We start from the raw sequence: 22,331 nt of genomic DNA on the forward strand, positions 1-22,331 counted from the left end.
ACTGTACATCCCTGGTTATGAGAAAGTGGAATTATTCAAGACCCCAGTAATGACAACGTAACAGGAGAGGTCTGATGAATTGGGAGAATAAGGACAGGGTAGTCTCTGTTAACCTAGTTGGAGTTTCCCCCCAGAGAATACAGAGTCCTTTTTGATAGGGCATACGGAGAAAAATAAGAGTGTCAATGAATCTAAATCATACTAAGGTACAAGGAAGACTAGCTAATGAAGTGGAATTAATTCCAAGAAAAGTAACTTGAAGTGGATAGCTCAGTTCTTTCTTAGTGCTCACAACACACCCAGAGAGAACAGGAGCAGAGGTGCTTGTTAATACCAGTGGACTTCCTTAATATTCATAACTTATGCAAGATATTCTCCTTATTAGGTACAAAATGTAGACTTCTGTCAGGTTTTCAAGAGCACAAAATCACAATGTCTCAATGGTGATAATGGTGACAGATGTCCCTAACAGGGTACTGTTTGTGGGTGAACAGGGGTTATTACTACCATTATTTCTTTCTCATCGAGTGCTTACTTCAAACTAGGTGGCATATGGGATGTTAAATTAGTCCTAGTTTTACCGTGGCCAGACATGATTCTGCACTGACTGTACTGAATGGGGATTCTACCCAGGGTGGCTAAAGCAGAGGAAAGAGTTTTGATGCTTTTCAGATTGACAATGTGATTTTTAGCTGTTCTCTATGATGCCTCAGAGCCATTTCAAATCTTTGTCATATGACAACACAGTGGGAACAGGCTGACTTTGGTCTCTTTATTTCTTCCTTTGGGAAGCTCAAAATTCAATCTCCTTGGAATATTTTCTGAGAATTCAAACCTATGTTTGTGTGATGGAAGGGTAACAGAAAAGGAGCAGGCATTCTCATCGGTGCCCTGAATTAAAGAGGCATCTGGTTTACAATGTCAACTTAAATCATTGGGCATAATGTAATAATAAATAACATCTACCAGATAATTGGATTCCTCATGTGGCACTGCGGAGTAATGCACTGGACTGCAAATTTAGTTTGAACCGTAAAGTTCAAGCTCACCAGCAGCGCCTCAGAAACCCTATAAATTGTTGCTATGAGTCGCAACAGACTAGATGACACTTAACAACAATAAATCAGATAATTAAGGAACACTGGTAACATAGTGGGTTACAAGATGTGGTGCTATCAAGAAGGTCAGCACTTGGAACCAGCTGTTCCATGAGAGGAAGATGAGGCTTTCTGCTCGCATAAAGATGTACAGCCTCAGAAACTCTATGCAGTATCACTATGTGTTGGAACCAACTCAGTGGCACACAACCATTTCATCACCACCATCAATTGTCAAGGAGTCCTCGTGGCTTATTGGGTTACATGTTAGACTGCTAACAGAAAGGTCAGCAGTTCAAATTCACCAGTGCCTCTGTGGGAGAAAGATGAGGCCACTATGGGTCAGAACCAACTGAGAGCAGCAGCAGCAGCTGATGCAGATATTTGTTAAGTTAGTAGACAATATCTAACTTAGTGTAAGCACTAAGTGTAAGCACTTTACAAATGTTCTCTCATTTAACCCACAATCCTTTATAAGCCAAATCACTGAGTCAATTCTAACTGTAAGAGAGAATTGCTTGATAGGGGCTATGAGGCGGTGTGCTTTATGGAACAGACAGCCACGCCTTATCATTTTATTATGTATAAAGTAACCTACCCATTGTCATACAGATGTTCAACATTAGAGAGACTTTAATCCAGGCATTCTGGTTGACTCAAGAGTCCACTATATAACTCATAGTGTCTTCAGATTTTGGATATTTCGAAGGCTATATTGCAGTTGCTGAATTAATAGGCCCTTAGTTTTTTTAAATAGCTTTCAATTAAATAAATGAATTCTCATCATACTCTTTGCAATATATTTCTTGTCATGATGTAAGAAAATTCAGGGAACCTTCTGTTGAAATACTGGGTCTGACCTTATTATGGAGCTATTGCTCATATTATTTGTAAAAGCAATTCTATTTCTCCATAGACATCACTATCTGTTTTGTGAGGGCGTCTGAAACAGCCTTATTATTGTAGCATGTTGCTGACAAGTAATGCACTATTGCCATCTATTGTAATGGAGACTAAGTTGATTTACTGCAAAGGAGAGTGAGTTAATAGGAAATATTCAGTATGCAGTTGGGAACCACATTTCATTGTTCTCTGTTCAGGAGCATCTCTCAATAGCTCAAGGCAACCCACATGCCTTGCTTTCATGGATACTCTTTGAAGAAACCAAATTTCAACTTGTTCAGGGTCATGAATTCTATTCACTGATGATGAGTCTAAGGAAGATGATGCAATTCTTTGACTCCTTTTCTTTAAGTTCAGGGTTGCCACCATTATTTGTAGTTGTAGTATTTTGCACAAGATCTGATTCTAACAGCATTGAAGCAGCAAGTCTTGGGCTAAATTCCTGTCTGCTTCACAATACAAAGGTGAAGGCATGCCTTCTTGGCCTTTAATGCTGGTATCATCTCCACTCCCCAGGGAGATGCAAATAACTGGTCATTGATTTGGAGGACTATCTACTTCCTTCTCTTTCCTCCCTGCATTCCAAACTGATCAGAAACCCTTAAGGTTTCCCTGATCCCCACTTCTGTTTCAGATGGTCTTTAGCTAATTCTGTGATCTGCTGATCAGTGCTAAAATCATTGCTATAAGTAGCCAACATCCCAGGTTTACTCATTTCTGATATGCTACAGAGCAGACCAGTGAATGCTGCCAAGGCTGGAAAGTGCTGCGAGGTAGGCCACAACATGATCCTTTCAGACTGTGACTATTTAAATGCTGTCTGGAAAATCCTAGCAAGTCTCAAATAGTGTCAGCTCTTTGAGGAAATTAACTTGGATTACTTTTCATTTATGTTTAACCTTTCTGGCATACTCTCTCTTTTCCTGTGCCAAGATGACACACCCTTGAGTTTGGTATACTTCATCTGTCTATTCAATTAGGTTTGGTACTTTTCTGGTGATAAATATGATATTCCTAGATTAGCCCTGAAACCCATGGGACCCCTCTATTTGCATCAGCTTCTACCTCTTTTTCCCTCGCTTCTCGTAAGATTACTACCCCTGCCAGGTTGAGAAAGAAGATTAAACAATTTAAGACCTCCCAATTTTGTTTTATATAGCAGTTTTGAACTTTGGAAAGTTAAATAAAATGTATTTATTCCTCTGTGAAGCAATGTGGAACTAATTTAAAGAAAATCTCAGTATAAATAATTGTCCCAAGAGATGCAGAAAACTGCTGACTCTAGCTCCCTTGTTTGCTCAGCCTGTCTATATCCCTATCCTTCAGTTCAGATGGACAAATATTACTGAGTTCAAGCAACCAGCCAGACCCTATACTAGACACATGGGTTCAAAGATGAAACCTGAAGAAAAGTGAGGGTAAGGTGAGGTGATGAAAGAGTGAAAAAATTCATTTGAATTTATTGCATGTTTCAGTGTGAGTGAACTGCAAGGGTTTGCTATTACTAGTGTAAAGTACAATGGGGCATTCAAAAGTTATGCATTTATTAAGTAATACATATTGGAGTCCTGGTGTGGTGCTGTGGGTTAATGTAACAGACTGCAAAGCCATTTGAACTGCAAGGTCGGTAGTTTAAGCTCACCAACTGCTCCCTGGAAACCCTGTACAGCGTTGTTATGGGTCGGAACCAACTTGACAGCACTTAACATCAACAACATATAGTGGTCAGCAGTAACTTAGAAAACTGGAAGTAACTGGTTGTCTTGTCTATATCCTTACCTCCAGTAGCTTAGAATATAGGTTCCTGATGGTGTCATCAAAATTCTCTATTAAGCCAATATACCCAGGGTCACTGAACTTCTAAGAAAATTTTCAGGCCTAACAATGGAAAGGATCGAGAAACAAAGTTATCTGAACAACATTTGTATGTAAATTCTAACCCAGATAACTTTCCTTCTCTCTTCTCTAGGAAATGATATCAGCTCTAGCTTTAAAAAATATTCTAAAGCTCTGTGAAACTCTAGCCTGAAAACCAATCACATGGCTTCACTGCCTAATTTGTCATAGGCCCACTTTACTTGATTTGGGCAATTTAATCAGCATGAAGATGAATCCGCTGCATGTCCCATATAAGCATGCCTCATTTCTCTCCCTCTCTTTGGAGCCTGTACTTACTGGAATGGTCATTCACTGGGAATTTTACCAGGGATGAGGGTGCAAAAGAAGTGTCAACTAAAATCTCAGGCTCTAAACTTGGTAACAGATCAAACACACATAAAACAAAGTTGGATACACATTTCAAGGATGCACAAAGCTCTTCTCTCTTTGTCTGAAACCAGCAGTGAAAATAGTTCATTTAGCATTGTGATTGCTATTCTCCCCATGAGATAGTACAGCTGTCTCTTCAAATGAAATGGCTGTGTCTTCTTGCTTTAATCAGCAGATTGGACCCTCTTTTAGGATTAAATAATAATAGTCACGAAATCCAACACAGTAAAAAAGGACATCAACAAAAACAACTAACTAGTTGACCAAGAGGTTATTATCCAAGACACTTATAATATCTGACTTGCCTTTTTAGAGATCTGGCCAAAAAAATCACAAATTTTTAAATTTTATTTTAGTCTTTTTGTCCTTCCTTCATTTTTGTTTGGTTTTAAACTTTTTATTTTGAATTGAGTGGAGGTCTATAGAACAGATCATCAGTTTTACATTCAACAAATCATACTTTGCTTCATTATATGGCTGCAATCCACTCCATGTACAAAAAGTTAACAGCATTTAACCTCTGTTCACTTTAACTATTGTATTCATTACTGTGTGCCCCTCTGTCTTTATCATTCCTCTGTTAATCTCCCTATTGTATATTGCATGCCCTGTCACCTATGTGTCTATGTGCCACATGTGTCTACCCTCAAGTCCATGAATAATTTTCCTTTCCGTTTGCCGCCATAACAATCATAGATTGCTTCTTTTATCAAGTAAACATTTTTTATCAAGTAAACTTTATACAACATTGGTTTCTTACAATGTATGTCATTTTGTTATTGACTAATTTCACTCAGCATAATATCCTCCTGGTTCAACCATGTTGTGAGGTGTTTCATAGATTCATCATTATTATCCAAATAATACATTTTATGGTATTCCATTGTGTGGACTTTTAGACTGTCTCTATCTTTTTGTTATGTCTCTTGTAGAGAGCATATTGAAGGATCCTATTTTCTTAATCATTGTGTTCTTTACATCTCTTGAGTGGTACATTTAATCCATTTATAGTCTCTGTAATTATCATTAGGTATGAATTGATTGTTGTCACTTTTTGTGTTTTTATTTGTGGTGTTCCTGGTTATTTTGCTCCACATAATTTTCTATGCTGAGTTCATTTGTGTGTGTGTTTTCATTTTAATTCTGTTGTGTTAATGTTTACAGAATCTTTATGATTTACCTCTCTTTTTGTTTTTATGTGCAAGTTATTATTTTTCTTTGAAGTTACCTTGTGGTATATTAATGATCTCCCTTCTTAAAACAGTCTGTTTTATCTTGTAATCTAATTGACTTACTTGCCATTTGGAAGTACTGTATCTACACTATTCCCTCTTTTTTGCTTTATAGTTGCTTATATTATACACTGATATCTCTGGTTCACTATTTTCAGTCTTGTAGGTTTGTTTTACTTTTAATACATCTATATTTAGATTGAGTTCTTGGCGGTGTTGTCATGTATGGTAATTTCAAGATGTTCTCTGCTGTTGTTGGTTCTCAGTCCAAAGAATACACGTTAGCATTTTTTGTAAAGTTGGTCTGGTCACTAAAAAATCCTTTAATTTCTGTTTATCAGGAAATGTCCTAATTTTGCTGTCATATTTGAAGGACAGCTTTCCTTTGTATGTGATTCGTGGTTGGCAATTTTTTTTTTTTTTATTATTATTATTTCAGAGTTGTATATTACCTTCTTGCCTGCATGGTTCTACTGAGAAATCAAAGCTTAACCTCATTGGTCTTCCTTTGTAGGAAATTTTTCATTATTCCTAAGCTGCTCTCAGGATTTTTCTCCTTGGTTTTGGTTTTGGAGAGTTTGACTATGATATGTCTTGGTGATTTTTTGCAGGGGGATTTATCCTGTTTGGGGTTCATGCAGAATAATATGTTTTTCTTCTCATCTTTAATAATGTCAGGGATGTTTGTTGTCTTCCAACAACTCTTTGACAATTTTGTTTGTGCTTGTTTCTTACTGTTCTGGAATTCTGATCACCGTAAGTTTGTCTTTTTCATAGTGCCCCACATAACTCTTAAGATGTCTTTGGAAATTTCTTTATTTTTCCTGGTTGTTCTTCTAGCATAATAGTGTTGATAGATTTCTCTTCCAGTTCACTAATTTGGGCTTCCATTGCTCCACATCTACTCCTTTGCCCTTTCAATGTAGTGTCAATTTCTGAGATCTTAGTATTAATTTTCTGGATTTCTTATTTCAGGTTTTGTATTATTTCAAAATTTACATTTATTTAATCTGTTAGTTCTTATAGTGCTTTCCTGAGTTCTTTTATTTTATTTACTTTTTTAAATTATGTTCTCCTCAATCTGTGTATTGATCATTTTGAAGGTACTTAATTGTTCTTCTTTTTAAATTTTTTTCAATTAGTTCTGTTACCTTTTCCTCCTCAGAATTGTTTCCTGGCTCTGCATCTTGGTAAATTGTTTGAGCCATTCTCTCTTGTTTCTTCTTGTGAACTAAAATTATTTGCTGTCTCTGGGGCATTCAGGGGCTGTTGTATTTTTAACAACAAAGAGTGCAGCAGTTGTTTGGCCCAGAGGGTAGAAATCTCTGGGGTTTCCTACAATTCAAGTAGCTCATGAGGTCATTGTAAAATGGATGTGACAGCAGAGTTCCTGGCCCTAGATGGAGTTCCTATTGGCTGTGATGTTATCTATGTTCAGGGCATGTAATCCATAAGTAGTTCATGTGAATCCTTGATAGACCTGCTTTTAGTGTCTGTTAGGACTACAGGGAACCTAGGGCCAGTGACTGGGTTAAATTCTGGTCAGGTGGCTCTCTAGGTTTTGTAGGTCTATAGCCAAGAACACCTGAATCAAGGCACTAAAGCAGCACACCAAGGCAGTGCAGCAGGCCTCCACACAATGGCATAACTAACAACCAAGTGGCTCTGAGCTCCTAGAGAGCAGGTTCTGTGATGGGGGTGGATGAAGGTGGGGGTTAGCTACACTTCTGGTCATCAGAGCAGTGTGAGGAAAAAGAAACTGCACCTTTTCTTTCTCCCATGAGACTCTACTCTGCCAGGCCTTCCTTCACTGCCAAAGTTGCTCACAAGATTGTTAAGCTGCTTCTGGTCATCCATTCACCAGTCAGTCTCCCATTCTCGCCATCACTGATTGACTTCTCACCCTAGCAAGTACTTTATACACCTCACAAGCCTTTCTTCTGAAGTTCAGAGTGCCAGAATTTTCATCTGTGTCTATTTTACTTTGTCTCTAATATCTTTGCTGTAGAGGGTCTGTGTAGTGTGTCTGCCTAGTCCACTGTCTTGCTGGAAGTCAAAGCAACAGATTTTTGAAGTAAGCAAAAATGCTTGTTTTAAATAATAAAACAAAAAAAGGTGTCCTTGCTTAATTGCTTCTAGTTTGGGAACAAAATTGCAGCATTTAGATCACTCATGCTTTTCTCTAACGTTTCCCAGAAATGTTTATTCTCGGGTTGCTTTTCCTATACTCTACTCCAATACAGCTTATTAAATGTAGATATTAATCAAGCTGAATTAATGACATTACTGGTACTGTGAATTAAATTTGTAGTTATCTTTTGCATTGTCATTTTACTTTTCACGGTTTTATGAGAGGGGATTTAGCAGTGAAAAAAGAATTTTAGTTTTGGTGAAAGAATAAGCTGGATTTGAAGTTTGGATTGCACATTTTATAGATCTGTGTTTTGGTGCAAATAAGTAACAATCTAAGCTATGTTTCTTGTCTTTAAAGTAGCAATAACAATACCCCATTTTACAGGTTTATCATGAAAATTAAATAAAATGTATTCATAGTATCTACCATAGGAATACTTATGAAAGCTTATTCAACCTGTATGCCGAGCAAATAATCTGAGAAGATGGGTTATATGAAGAAAAATGTGGCATCAGTATCGGAGAAAAACTCATTAACAACCTGCAATATGCAGATGATATAACCTTGCTTGCTGAAAGTGAAGACTTAAAACACTTACTGATAAAGATTAAAGAGCACAGCCTTCAGTATAGATTACATCTCAATGTCAAGAAAACAAAAATCCTCGCCACTGGACCAATAAACAACATTCTTATCAACGGAGAAAAGATTGAAGTTGTCAAGGATTTCATTCTTCTTGGACCAACTATCAACACTCATAGAAGCAGCAGTCAAGAAATCAAATGACGTATTTCATTAGGCAAATCTGCTGCACAAGACCTTTTGAAAGTATTGAAGAGCAAAGATGTTAGCTTGAGGACTAAGGTGTGCCTGACCCAAGCCATGGTGTTTCAATAACCTCATATGCATGCAAAATCTGGACAGTGAATAAGGAAGACCATAGAAGAATTGATACTTTTGAGTTATGGGATTGGATGAGAATATTGAAAGTGCCATGGACTGCCAAAAGAACCAACAGATCTGTGCTGAAAGAAGTGCAGCCAGAGTGCTCCTTGGGGGTCACGATGGCCAAACCTTGTCTCTTATATTTCAGACATATTGTCAGGAGAGACCAGTCACTGGAGAAGGATATCGTGTTTGGTAAGGTGGAGGGTCAGAGAACAAGAGCAAGACACTCCAGCGAGAGGGATTGGCAAAGTGGCAGCATCGATGGATTCAAGCATGGCAACAATTGTAAGGTTAGCTGAGGATTGGTCAGCGTTTCATTCTATTGTAAATAGGGTCTCTATGAATTGGTATCAACTCCATGACACCTAACAGCAACAACAACAACCATAGGAATTGATGCTCAGTAACTTATTATTATAATTATAGTTTGTCTCTTTAAAAGTGATTTCTAGCTGTAGGGGAAGCTAGCTGCTATATGAGAAGTCCAATTACCCTGTGACAATGATATAAAAGGAAGTTATATGGTAAGCTCACATGGACAGGAAGAGTGAGAGATACAGAATGAAAGAGAGAGTGAGACAGAAATGGCCAACCATTCTTCAGTTGTTCCAGCCACCTAAGCCCAGTACCAAATGCATGAGTGGAAAAGCATCCATATATCTGTCTCCAGTCCTAGTCATCTAACTGCATCAACAAGAGCAACCTCATGCAAAACCAATCCGCTGGGCAAAATCATAAGCAGCAATAATAAATTGTTTTTTACGCCACAAAATATTGTGATGTCTTTTAATAAAGTGTAATGTATTTCACTGTTTTCTGCTTCTTAATGTCTTGCCCCTACCTTAAATCACTATTTTTAGGTGGACTACAAATTCACTTTTATGTCTTTATTAAACCAACATTCCAGCATGCCATAATCTAAGAATCTCTATAATGATATGAATACATAAATCTCAGATCTCTTAATTTTCTTTCCAAAAATTTTCACAGAAAAGTTCTCTTTTTCTGACATGTAACTGTAATTCTATATATACAAAAACAATGATTACTCATTGGGAATTGCAGGTATGTCAAAAATATGTCTAATTTATCTATAAATGATAAGAACAAAAATATTAAAACATCTCACAACAACATATATTTAAAAAGATTTGCAGTTTTGAAATTTTTAGTATTTGCTACAGGCCTCCAACCACCACTCATGTGTCAGTTTGTCATACTGTGGGGGCTTACATGCTTTTATGATTCTGGAAGCTATGCCACCAGTATTTTAAATACCAGCAGGGTCATCCATGATGGGCAGGTTTCAGCTGAGCTATCAGACTAAGACAGACTATGAATAATGAGAGACACATTACTTCCAGATATTTAGTCACAGAAAAACGTATGAATAGAAGTGGAATACTGTCAGCACGCGAATATTGAAAAATGATGAAGAGAACCAGGATACTGTCAGATATAGTGCCGGAAGATGAGGCCCTCAGGTTGGAAAGCACTCAAAATATGTCTCGAGAAATGTTGCCTCCTCAAAGTAAAGTTGACCTTGATGATGGATTAAAGCTTTCAGGATCTGTATTTGCTGATGAAGAAAAACTCAAAATGAGGAGAAACAGCTGTAAATATCCATTAATTAATATGAACATGGAATGTATGAAATATGAATCTAGGAATACTGGAAATTGTCAAAATTGAAATGAAATACATAAACATCAATATCATAGGAATTGGTGAGCTACAACAGACTGATGATATTTGCTATTTTGAATCTTACAATCTTATGGTTTACTATGCTTGGAATAACAAATTTAAGAGCAATGAAATCACATTCATTATCAAAAAGAACATTTCAAAACCTATTTTGAAGTACAGTGCTGTCTGTGATAGGATAATATCCATATGCCTACAAGGAAGACCCATTAGTACAACTATTAGTCAAAATTAGCCATCCATCTCCAAAGCCAGAGATGATGAAATTGAGGAATTCTACCAACTTCTTCAGTGTGAAGTTGATCAAACATGCAATCAAGATGTATTAATAATTACTGGCAATTGGAATGCAAATGCTGGAAACAAAGAGAAAGGATCAGTCATTGGAAAATACGGCCCTGATGATAGAAACAATGTTGGAAGTTCCATTGCAGAACTTTGCAAGACCAATTATTTCTTCATTGCAAATACGTTTTTAAACAACATAATCGACCACTATACACATGGATCTCATGAGACAGGATACACAGAAATCAAACTGATTACATCTGCAGAAAGGGACAGTTGAAAAACTCCATAGAATCAGCCAAAACAAAGCGAGGGCAGATTGTGGAACAAACTATCAATTGCTCATATGTGAGTTCAGGCTGAACCTGAAGAAACCTAAAACAAGTCCACTAGAGCAAAAATATGACCTTGAATATATTTTACCTCTATTTAGAGATCATCTCAAGAACAGATTTGATGAATTAGACACAAATGACCAAAGATCAAAATAATTGTGGCTGGCTATTAAGAACTTCATACAGGAAGAAAACAAAATGCCATTAAGAAGACTAGAGAGGATATAATATAGGAAGATCACAGACTAGGCAGAAAGGTTGTGTGGACTCTGCAGCAAGGATGTTAAAAACCAGATGCGACAGATACAGAGGACAGTCCTAGAACTCTAAGTTGCAGAGGAAGGGATAGAAAAGTGGATCAAGTGCTTGTTGTTGTTATCAGGTGCCATCGAGTCAGAACCGACTCATAGCGACCCCATGCACAGCGGAACGAAACAATGTCCGATCCTGGGCCAAGTGCTTACTGGGAGAAAAAGTTGAATAGATGCAGCAAGAGAGGATGTGACAAACTAGCAACAGCAGCAGACAGAAACTACCTGTCATCTTTAGAGTTCATGAACAGCGTTAGAGATGAGAAAACATATTTACATGGCAGAAACCTACCTGTGGATCACAGAGAAAAAGGTGCAATTTTAATTTTCCCCCCAACTACTGTACAACCCCACTGGAATCTCCCACTTTCCAGGAAGTCAGAGCTATGTGAGGTCATGAGCCCTGGGGAGGAGCAATATACAATAACCCTACTAGGTCAGGCTCTGATCCAGGACTTTAAAGTTGTTTCTGACCAGCCCTGAACCGGTTCTCACTAGAAGAGGGGGATGAATGGCTGCATTGGGTAGAGAGACAAAAGAAAAAGAAAATTTAAAAAATGAAAGAGCGGAGGCAGGCAATCTGCGTGGGCCTGCTGGACACAGCATGGCCATTTTGAACTTTCTCAGGCAGCTGTGAAGGCAAGAGGCCAGTAGATGGCACATTACACCACAAATTGACAGAGAGAAAGTCTTTGACTTTTGTTTTCCATTCTGTGGGATGTTTTGTTTGTTTGTTTTCCTTCTTCTTGCATTATACCTTATGAGACAGCCACAGCTGTACTCTCTTAAGCCCCACAAATAGGGCAAAAACCAATACCAGCTGATGTGGTACTGTGGGTTAACTCACTGGACTTCAAGGTCAGTTTGAATCACAAGTCGGTGGTTCAAGCTTACCAGTCACTCCTCAGAAACTCTATATATGGTTGCTATGAGCTGGAACCAACTTGATGGCACTTAACAATAACATATGCAAAAGCAGCAACTATAACCAACATTGACTAAATCCACTCTTAACTGAATTGTACAAACAGAAGAAGCTTATCTCCTGATCACACACACCAAGGGGCAATTGATGAGTACTTAAGAATATACCAACATACTTTCATCAACTTAATACACATACAACATCACCACAATGGCTATATAGCATAAGAAAAGTTCATTTCACATGAAGAAGAAGAAGAAGAAGAAAAAAATAGCTCAAGCAAAAGACCAATAGAAAGAGCTAAAAAATGATTTTGTGGAAGAAGATGCACTAGCACCACCTCATAAAGATTTCAGGAGAATGATATTGAGGTACATCCAAATGTTTCACAGGAAGGTCAAGGAAAACAAGGAAGAAATCAGAAAAATGCTACAGGAACAATTGAAATAGATATAACTATGGAGACAATACAAAACGTGCAAACTGAAACCCAGACCAGTAATAAGATATAAGAAATGGACAATACACCAACAAGGCAAAGGAGTAGAATTGAATCAATGGAAGCCAGAATTAGTGAGCTTGAAGATAAATCTATCAATATTAGTAAAAGAACAATGAAAAAAGAGAAAGAAAGTAACTGTAGAAAGCCCCTAAGATTCATATGCAACAACATGAAGAGGAATGACTGCTAATTGGAATTCTAGAATAGGAAGGGACAAAGAAAACCACAGAAAAGATACTTGAAGAGCTGGGAGAAAATTTCCCTGACATCATGAAAGATGAGATGATCAATATTCAAGGAGGTCAACAAACCCCAAATACGATAGGTCTCAAAAGAAAATCACCAAGATATCATAATCAAATACTCTAAAATCAAAGACAAGAAAATAATCCTAAAAGCAGATTGGGAAAAATGAAATGTTATTTACAAAGGAAACCAAAAATACTAAGTTCTGACTTCTCGGCAGAAACCATGCAAGCAAGAAGGCAATGGGGAGACAGATATAAAACTCTGAAAGAAAACAACTGCTATCAAGAATCATATACCCAGCAAAACTGTCCTTAAAATGCAAAAGCAAAATTAGATCATTTCCCAATGAACAGAAATTAAAGGAATTTGTAAAAGCCAAGCCAACATTACAAAAAATACTAAAGGGAGTCCTTTAGACTGAAAATCAACAACAGCAGAAAACAACCATAGATTGACATATGTGGTAGCACCACTCAGAAAACAATCCAGATATAAAAGTGTCCAGACTAAAATAAAACTACAAGACTGAAGATAGGGAGTCAGCTATATCATTCTATAAGGAACACAACTTCAGAGCAAAAATAGGGAAAAGTGTAGTTACAAGGAAACACTGAAGAGTTTAAAATTAGAAAGATGTGTGCCAGAATTATATTTTTTCACCATACTTATTAAATCTGTATGCTGAGCAGATGATCTGAGGAGGTGAATTATATGAAGAAAAATGTGGCATCAGGATAGGAGAAGACTCATTAACAACCTGTGATATGCAGATGATACAACCTTGCTTAATGAACATGAAGAGGACTTAAAATACTGATGAAGATTAAAAAAAAACACACACACAAAAAAAACCACCACAACCTTTCATATGGGTTACATCTCAATGTAAAGAAAACAAGAATCCTCACCACTGGACAAATGAATAACATCATATAAATGGAGAGAATACTGAAGTTGTCAAAGACTTCATTTTTCTTGAATTAACCATCAACAATCATGGAAGCATCATTCAAGAAATCAAATGATGTATTGTATTAGGCAGATCTGCTGCACAAGACTTCTTGAAAGTGTTGAAGAGCAAAGATGGCAGTTTGATGCCTGAGTTAAGCCATAGTATTTTCAATCACCTCATATGCATGTGAAAGTTGAACAGTGAATAAAGAAGACTGTAGAAGAATTGATGCATTTAAGCTATGATGTTGTAGGAGAATATTAAAAGTTCCATGGGCTGTCAAAAGAATAAACCAACCTATGTTGGAAGAAGTACAGCCAGAATGCTCCCTGGACAGCAGGATGGCCAGATTTTATCTCTCATATTTTGGACATATCATCAGGAAGGAATGGTCCCTGGAGAAAGGTATTATGCTTGGTAAAACAGAGGGTCAGAGAAAAGTAGGAAGACCCCAAATGAGGTGGATTAGCATAGTGGCAGCAGTGATGGGCACAAATAGAGCAATGATTGTGTGGTTGACACAGGATTGGGCAGTATTTTGTTTATTGTGCATAGGATCATTATGAGTTGGTACCAACTTGATGGCACCTAAGAACAGCAACATAGTTACAGAATACCAAACAGTGAGGAAGTCAAGTAGATGTCAAGATAGAACAGAATGTTTTAGTTTGGGGAAGAAATTAATAAATTACAGGGTAACCTCAGAGACATTTAATGCACCTACACATCAAATCAAGAAAAGAAAATCCATGAAGATTTTGAAAACATTAAAGATTTTGAAGAAATTGACAAGAAAATAATCACACACAAAAGGAACTTAACAGAGGAAAAAATGCAGAACAAAGAATCCAGCAGCACCTCAGTGAAAAACACAAAGCAAAATGAATGAAAAAAATTCATACCTATCAATAATTATGCTGAACGTCAATGGATTAAATGCACCAGTCAAGAGGACAAGAGTAGCAGAATGTCTAAGAAAACAGGATCTTTCAATATGCTTTCCAGAGATACACCTTACACTCAAAAACATAGATTAAATATTAAAGGACAGAACAAACTGTATCAAATTGATGGCAATCAAGAACCAACAGGAAACTTGACCATACTCATGGATGTAGTAGCTCAAAATACCAACTGAGAGGGAAGTAGTTTTCACATCAAGTATCAATGCTATCCCTCTGTACACAGGGTAGATAGGGATGGGCAATTTAGACATTGGCTACCTAAAGTGAGGTGATTATAAAGGCATTAAATGACTGGCTTACAAGTTTTCAAGAGGAAGTTTAGTTTAAGAGTGTGTGGGGGAAGCTAGAGTTCCCCCTGAATAGCTTTCACCTTGTCTAGATGGGGCTGATGAAAAGAGATGGGGATAAGAATCTTATGATTCAATAGGGAGTAATTCTTATCATGACTAATTGAGACTGTCACACTTGTAAAAGTAAAAGTTTTGTGACAAAAACAGAGGACCCTGGGACCATCAAGAGAGAAGAGCACAAGCGGAAAATGGGACCCTATCCAGAGAAGCAGCGACACCAGAGATGGAAGCACAGATGGAGACATGGAGAAAGGGAGCAGCTGAGGACTCTAAATTCATGGAAAGAGAGGGACTGAAAGAGAGGAGGCAGGCTTGCAGAATATGCCCTTTGGTGACTTTATTATATACACCTGAGTGTTAAAAAAAAAACAAAACAAAAAACAATAGAGAGATTTACTGTAAACTGATGGCACATGGAGGGGTTTATAATCATTGTACATGATTTATTGAATGTAAAACTGATGATCTGCCCTGTAAACTTTCACTCAAATCACAATAAAACTTAAAAAACAGCAACAAAAAAACAGGCTTGGCAATATTAATCTCTAATAAAATAGACTTTAAGGCAAAAAACCAGCATATGAAACAAGGAAAGACACGATCTCAAGATTAAAATGTCAATTGAACAAGAGGACACAACCATAATAAATATCTTTGCTGTTGGTGTTATTGTTACGTGCTGCCAACTCAGTTATGACTCATAGCAGTCCTGTATAGGGTTTCTGAGGAGTGGCTGGTGAGTTGAACCATTGACCTTGCAGTTCAAACTGACCTTGTGATCGAGTGCTTACCCTACAGTGCCATACCAGGATTCCCAATGAAAGTGTCTAAAATACATAAATTGAATTCTAATAAAATTGAAGAAAAAATAAGTAGATAAATGTACAATGATAGTTGGAGATTTTTAATATATCACTGTCAAAAAATGGACAGATCAACCATAAATAAACTCAACATAGACAAGGAGGAGCTAAATAACACAATCAATCAGCTTGACCTCATAGATTTATACAAAGCACTAAACCTGACAACAGCCTGACATACATTATTTTCATGTGCACATGCAACATTCTCCAGAATAGACCATAGGTTAGGCAAAAAACAAGTCTCAATACATTTAAAAACATCAAAATACTACAGCCTTTTCAAATTACAATGCTATAATATTAGAAATCAAGAATAGGAAGAACAAGGAAACAAATGCAAATACATGGAAACTGTATCTTAAAGGCCACTGGGTAATAGAACAAACAGAAATTTAAAAAAAAAAAAATTCTTGAAGCAAATGAGAATGAAAACAGATTATATCAAAACATTTTGGACATAGCAATAGTGCTTAGAGGGCAATTTATAGCAATAAATGTACATATCCAAAAAGAAGAAAGAACCAAAATTAACACACTGGCACAATACATCCAACAATTAGAAAAACATCAGCTAAGTAAGTCTACAATCACTAGATAAAAGAAATAATATTGTGTTGTTCTTGTTAAGTGCCATTGAATCAGGACCGACCTACAGTGACCCTGTATAGAGGTTTGAGGAGTGTCTGGTGAGCTTGAACTGTTGACCTTGCAGTTTAAACCAATCTTGCAGCCCACAGCACTAATTATCAGCACTGATTAGAGCAGACATAAATTAATTAGAAACCAGAAAAACAATAGAAATAATCAAGACAAGAAGCTGCTTCTTTAAAAGGATTTATAAAATCGACAAACCACTGGCAAATCTAACAAAAGGTAAGAGGGAGAAGATGCAAATAGCACACATATATGAGTGACTTCACAACAGAACAAACTGAAACAAAAAGGATAATAATAGGATACTTTGAATAGTTGTACTCCAATAAATTTGAAAATCTAGAAGAAATGGATACATCTTTAGAGACACAACCTATTTAACCTAACACAGAATGAAGCAGAGAACTTGAACAGATCTATAATAAAAGAAGACATTGATCAGGTCATTAAAAATCTCCCAACAAAATAAAGTCCAGGCCCAGATGGCTTTACTGGTGAAGTTTACCAAACATTCAGAGAAGAGTTGATGCCAATTTTACCAAAATTATTCCAGAATATAGAGAAGGATGGAACACTTCATAATATATTTTATGAAGCCAGCATAATCCTATAACCAAAACCAGGCAAGAACATCACTGAAAAAGAAAATTAAGGACCAAAATCCTTCATGAATATAGATGCAAACATTTTCAACAAATCTCTAGAAAATAGAATTCAACAACATGTCAAAACAAAACAAAATGAAACAAAAAACTAATGTATTATGATCAAATGAAATTCATAGGAATACAAGGATGGTTCACTAGTAGAAAAAATAATCAACATTATATACCATATAAATAAAAAAGGAAAAGAACCACATGATCATAACAATATGTGCAGAAAAGACATTTGACAAAATCTAATACTTAAAAAAGCACTCCACAAAGTAGGAATTGAAGGGAAATTCCTTAACATATTTAAGAGTATTTATACAAAACCAACTGGACTCCTGGTGTGAAACTGTAGGATCAGCACTGTATTTCGAACCAAAAAATCTGGACTTCGAACCAAAAGGTCTATATTTCAAACTGACCAACTGCTCCTTGGAAACCCTACACAAGTTCAATATGAATCAGAAATGACACTTAACAACAACAACAACAATACAAGACCAACAGCCAACATCACTCAAGACAGAGAGAGACTGGAAGCATTCCCTTTGGGAACAGGAACCAGAGAAGGATGCCCTTTATCACCACTCCTACTCAATATTGTGTTGGAAGTCCTATCCAGAGCTTTAAGCTAAGAAACGAAAACTAAGGTTTTCAAATTTGCAAAAAATGATGAAAAATCTCTTGTTTTTCAAAAGATATGATCCCATCCATAGAAAATCTCAAAGATGCAGCAAGATAATTATTGGAACTCATTGGAAGTTCAGCAATGTGGCAGGATACAATATCATTATACAAAAAATTAGTGGGATTCCTCTATACTAGCAAAGACAGCTCTGAAAAGTAAATTAGGAAAACAATACCATTTACAATTGCCATTCAAGTGATGAAATACTTAGGAATACATATAACTAGAGAAACAAAAGGCAAAGAAACAAATGAGATTTACAAAAATGGAAGAATATACCATGTTCATGGATAGGAAGAGTTAACATTGTGAAAATGCCAATCCTACCCAAAGCAATCTACAGATATCATTCAATCCCAATTCAAATTCCAACACTCTTTAAAGAGATGGAAATAATGATCATGAACTTTATATGGAAAGGAAAGAGACCTTGGATAAGCAAAACACTGCTTAAGACGAAGAACAAAGTCAAAGGTCTCTCAATCCCTTATCTAAAAATTTATTATACAGCCACAGTGGTCAAAACAACCTGGTATTTGTACAATGAAAGATGCATAAATCAATGGAATAGAATTGAGAACTCAGAAGTAAATCTATACACATATAATCCACTGATCTTTGACAAAAGGCCAAAGCATATTAAATTGGGAAGAGATAGTGTTTTCAACAAATGGTGCTGGCAAAACTGGAAATTGATTTTCAAAAGAATGAAACAAAACCCATATCTCACATCACATACAAAAACAAATTCAAAATGGATTAAAGACTTTAACGTAAAACCTAGAACTATAAAGATCTTCAGAGAAAAAATAGGGACAAACTTAGAGGCTCTAATACATGGCATAAATACACTACCAAACATTACAAAGAACTCACAAACAGTAGAAGACAAAATAGATGACTGGACCCTTTTAAAAATTACAAACTTATATGTTTCAAAAGATTTCACCAAAAGAGTAAAATGAGATCCCACTTGGGAAAATTTTTGTCGTGATGTATCAGAAAAAGGATTAATCTGTAAAATATATAGACAACTACAATGCCTCTGTGGCACTTTGGGATAAAGCACTGGACTTCAAGGTGAGTTTGAAACAAAGGTTGGTGGTTCAAACTCTCTGGCAGCTTGGAAATCTTATACAGGGTCTCTATGAATTGTAACTGACTCAACAGTACTTAACAACAACAAAATAGTAACAATACCTCTATGAGAAAAAGACAACCCAATTAAAAAGTGGGCCCAGTAAATGAACAGACACTTTACCAAGGAAGACATTCAGCCAGCCAACAAACATATGGAGAAATGTTCACAGTCATTAGCCATTACAGATGCAAATCAAAACACAATGAATTATCATCTCACATCAACATTAACAAAGAAGTTCAAAATAACAGAAAACAAGAAATGCTGGTGAGGGTGTGGAGATACTGGGGCCCTCCCACATAGCAGATAGGAGTTTCTAAAAAGGGAGTTAGAATTTGCCAAGGGAAATAGCCTTCTTATTAAGCCTTTGTAAAGTATGGGGCCTCAGGTGGAATCCTAGCCCCACCTAGAACCTTCTGAATTGGGACATTCCTACTTGCAAACCAATCTAGAACTTCTGGGAGAAGAGAAGATTCTTATTGGCAGAAAGACCTGCAGAATAATAGTGATCTATTTGGACTGTTAAAATTTTAAGCAGACTATTTGCTTTGGAGGCATCAAGGCAAGAAATGTTAGCCAACCAGGGGAAACACCCTTTTAGGAATGAAACCCTCGAGCAGTCTAGTATGCTGGCTGGTGACTAGCTGGGTCTACTAGTGAGTGGAATTGGGAGAAATGCAACAATGAAGACATAGGCTGAGTTTGACCATGTTCCACTGACACCACTGACCTTGAGATGAGAGAGAGAGATGAGGAAGAACTGGCTGGTCTGACGTTTAGTAATATGTGTGAACTCCTAAGTCCACAGACAGTGATCTAGCCCTAGGACTTAGTGTGAAGCTGTCAGCTGGTCTGAAGAGCAGGGAGATGTGTGAGAACTCCCAAACTTGTCACTAGTATCCATTTAACCTAGCTTGAATGGACAGCAGAAAAGAACTTGATGAGATTAAGATGTTGTTTTTGTTGTTAAGTGCCATCAAGTTGGTTCTGACCCATAGCGATCCTGTATAGGGTTTCCAAGAAGCATCTAGTGAGCTTGAACCACCATAAAGATGTGCAAATTGCTAAAATTTGATGAATTAGGCTTTTGCTTGTGGATGCAGTTGTTCAAAATTCCAATCAGAATGGAAGGATTCTTCATATAAAGGAACACGCTTGTTTCATCAGTGTATTGAGTTGATTGTTGTTGATGTTAAGTGTCATCGAGTTGGTTCTGACTAATAGAGACCCTGAATAGGGTTTCCAAACAGAGGCTGATGAGCTTGAACCACTGACCTTGAGGTTCAAACTGACTTTCCAATCCAGTGTATTAACCCACAGTGCCACACTAAGATAGACAACATATAAATTGCCAGTATAGCAAATATATTGTCTATCAAAAATGGGGTGCTACAAAGGCATGAGGTGGCTGGCTTATAAGATTTCATGAATGTGTTTTGTTTCAGAATGAGGTGGGTAAAGTAGAACCCCTAAAGAATAGATTTCCTCTTTTCAAGAGGGGTCTGGAGAAAGGGGATGAGAGATAATGATGATGGGATATTATGATTCAATTATGAGTTATTTTTATCAGGATTAATTGTGATTATCACAAGTAAAATTGTAGAAGATATGTAACTAAAAGTGGGGAATAGCTAATCTTTCATTTCAAGAACAGATGTTTCCAGGGACATCAAGAAGGAAGAGCATGAGTGGAGTGTGAGATCCCAACTTAGAAAAGTGGTCACTGCAGAGATGGTGGCAGAGGAGGCAGCATGGAGAGACAGAGCAATTTCAGGCTCTAGAACCATGGACTGAGAAAGACTGTGGGCCTATGGGCAGAAGGCTGGCTTGCCAAAAGTGCCCTTTGGCCATGTGCTTTGTTTTGTATGTGTATTTTTGTTTTTGTTTTTGTTTTTTTGTATTTGTATAAGATGCCAGAGAGGACCCACAGGTAGGAAGTAAGATAATTGTTGTTGTGGGAGGGGATTGTAGCCATTGAGTTGAAACAAGGAGTGTAATCTGTTGAACGTAAAGTGGATGATTTTGTCTGCAAACCTTCACTCAATTCACAATAATAAGTTTGGAAAAAAAAAAGAAACAAGGAAAAGACCAAAATGAACGTCAGAGGAAACTCTGAAACGTGCTCTCTAGCATAGAGATGCTAAAGCAAATGGGAGAAATGAGGACGTAAAAGAGCTAAATAGAACATTTCAAAGGGCAGCTGAAGAAGACAAAGTATAATATTATAATGAAATGTGCAAAGACTTGGAACTAGAAATCAAAAGGGAAGAACACACTTAGCATTTTTAGATTGAGGGAACTGAAGAAAACTTAGGCCTCGACTTGAGATATTGAAGGATTCTATTGGCAAAATATTAAATGATGCAGAAAGTATTGAAAGAAGATGGAAGGAATACACAGGATCACTGCACCAAAAAAAAGAAATAGTTGATGTTCAACCATTTCAAGAGGTAACATACATTGACAGAGAACTTCCAGAGGTTCAAGCCGGATTCAAAAGAGGGCATGGAATGAGGAATATCATTGCTGATGTCATATGGGTCTTGGTTGAAAGCAGAGAATACCAGAAAGATGTTTATCTGTGCTTTATTGACTGTGTAAAGGCTTTTTATTGTGTGGATCATGACAACCTATGGATAACATCACAGAGAATGAGTATTCTGGGAGACTTAATTGTGCTCATGAGGAACCTGTCCATCGACCAAGAGGCAGTTGTTCAAAAAGAACAAGTGAACACTGAATGGTTTAAAATTATGAAAAGTGTGTACCAGGGTTATATTCTCTCTCCACATTTTCTCAATCTGTACTCAGAGCATATAATTCGAGAAGCTGTATTATATGAAGAAGAACGTGGCATCAGGATTGGAGAAAGACTCATTAACAACCTGTGATAGGAAGATGATACAACTTTGTTGAAAGTGAAGAGGATGTAAAATACTTACTGATGAAGATCAAAGACCATAGCTCTCAGTATGGGTTCATCTCAAAGTAAGGAAAACAAAATCCTCACCACTGGACCAATAAACAACATCCATATAAATAGAGAAAAGATTGAAGTTGTCAAAGACTTCATTTTACTTGTATCAACCACTAATTCTCATGCAAGCAGCAGTCAAGAAATCTAATGATGTATTGAATTATGCAAATCTGCTGCACAAGACCT

The sequence above is a fragment of the Chrysochloris asiatica genome, unplaced genomic scaffold (genome assembly GCF_000296735.1).
Source record: "Chrysochloris asiatica unplaced genomic scaffold, ChrAsi1.0 scaffold00035, whole genome shotgun sequence".
NCBI lineage: Eukaryota > Metazoa > Chordata > Mammalia > Afrosoricida > Chrysochloridae > Chrysochloris > Chrysochloris asiatica.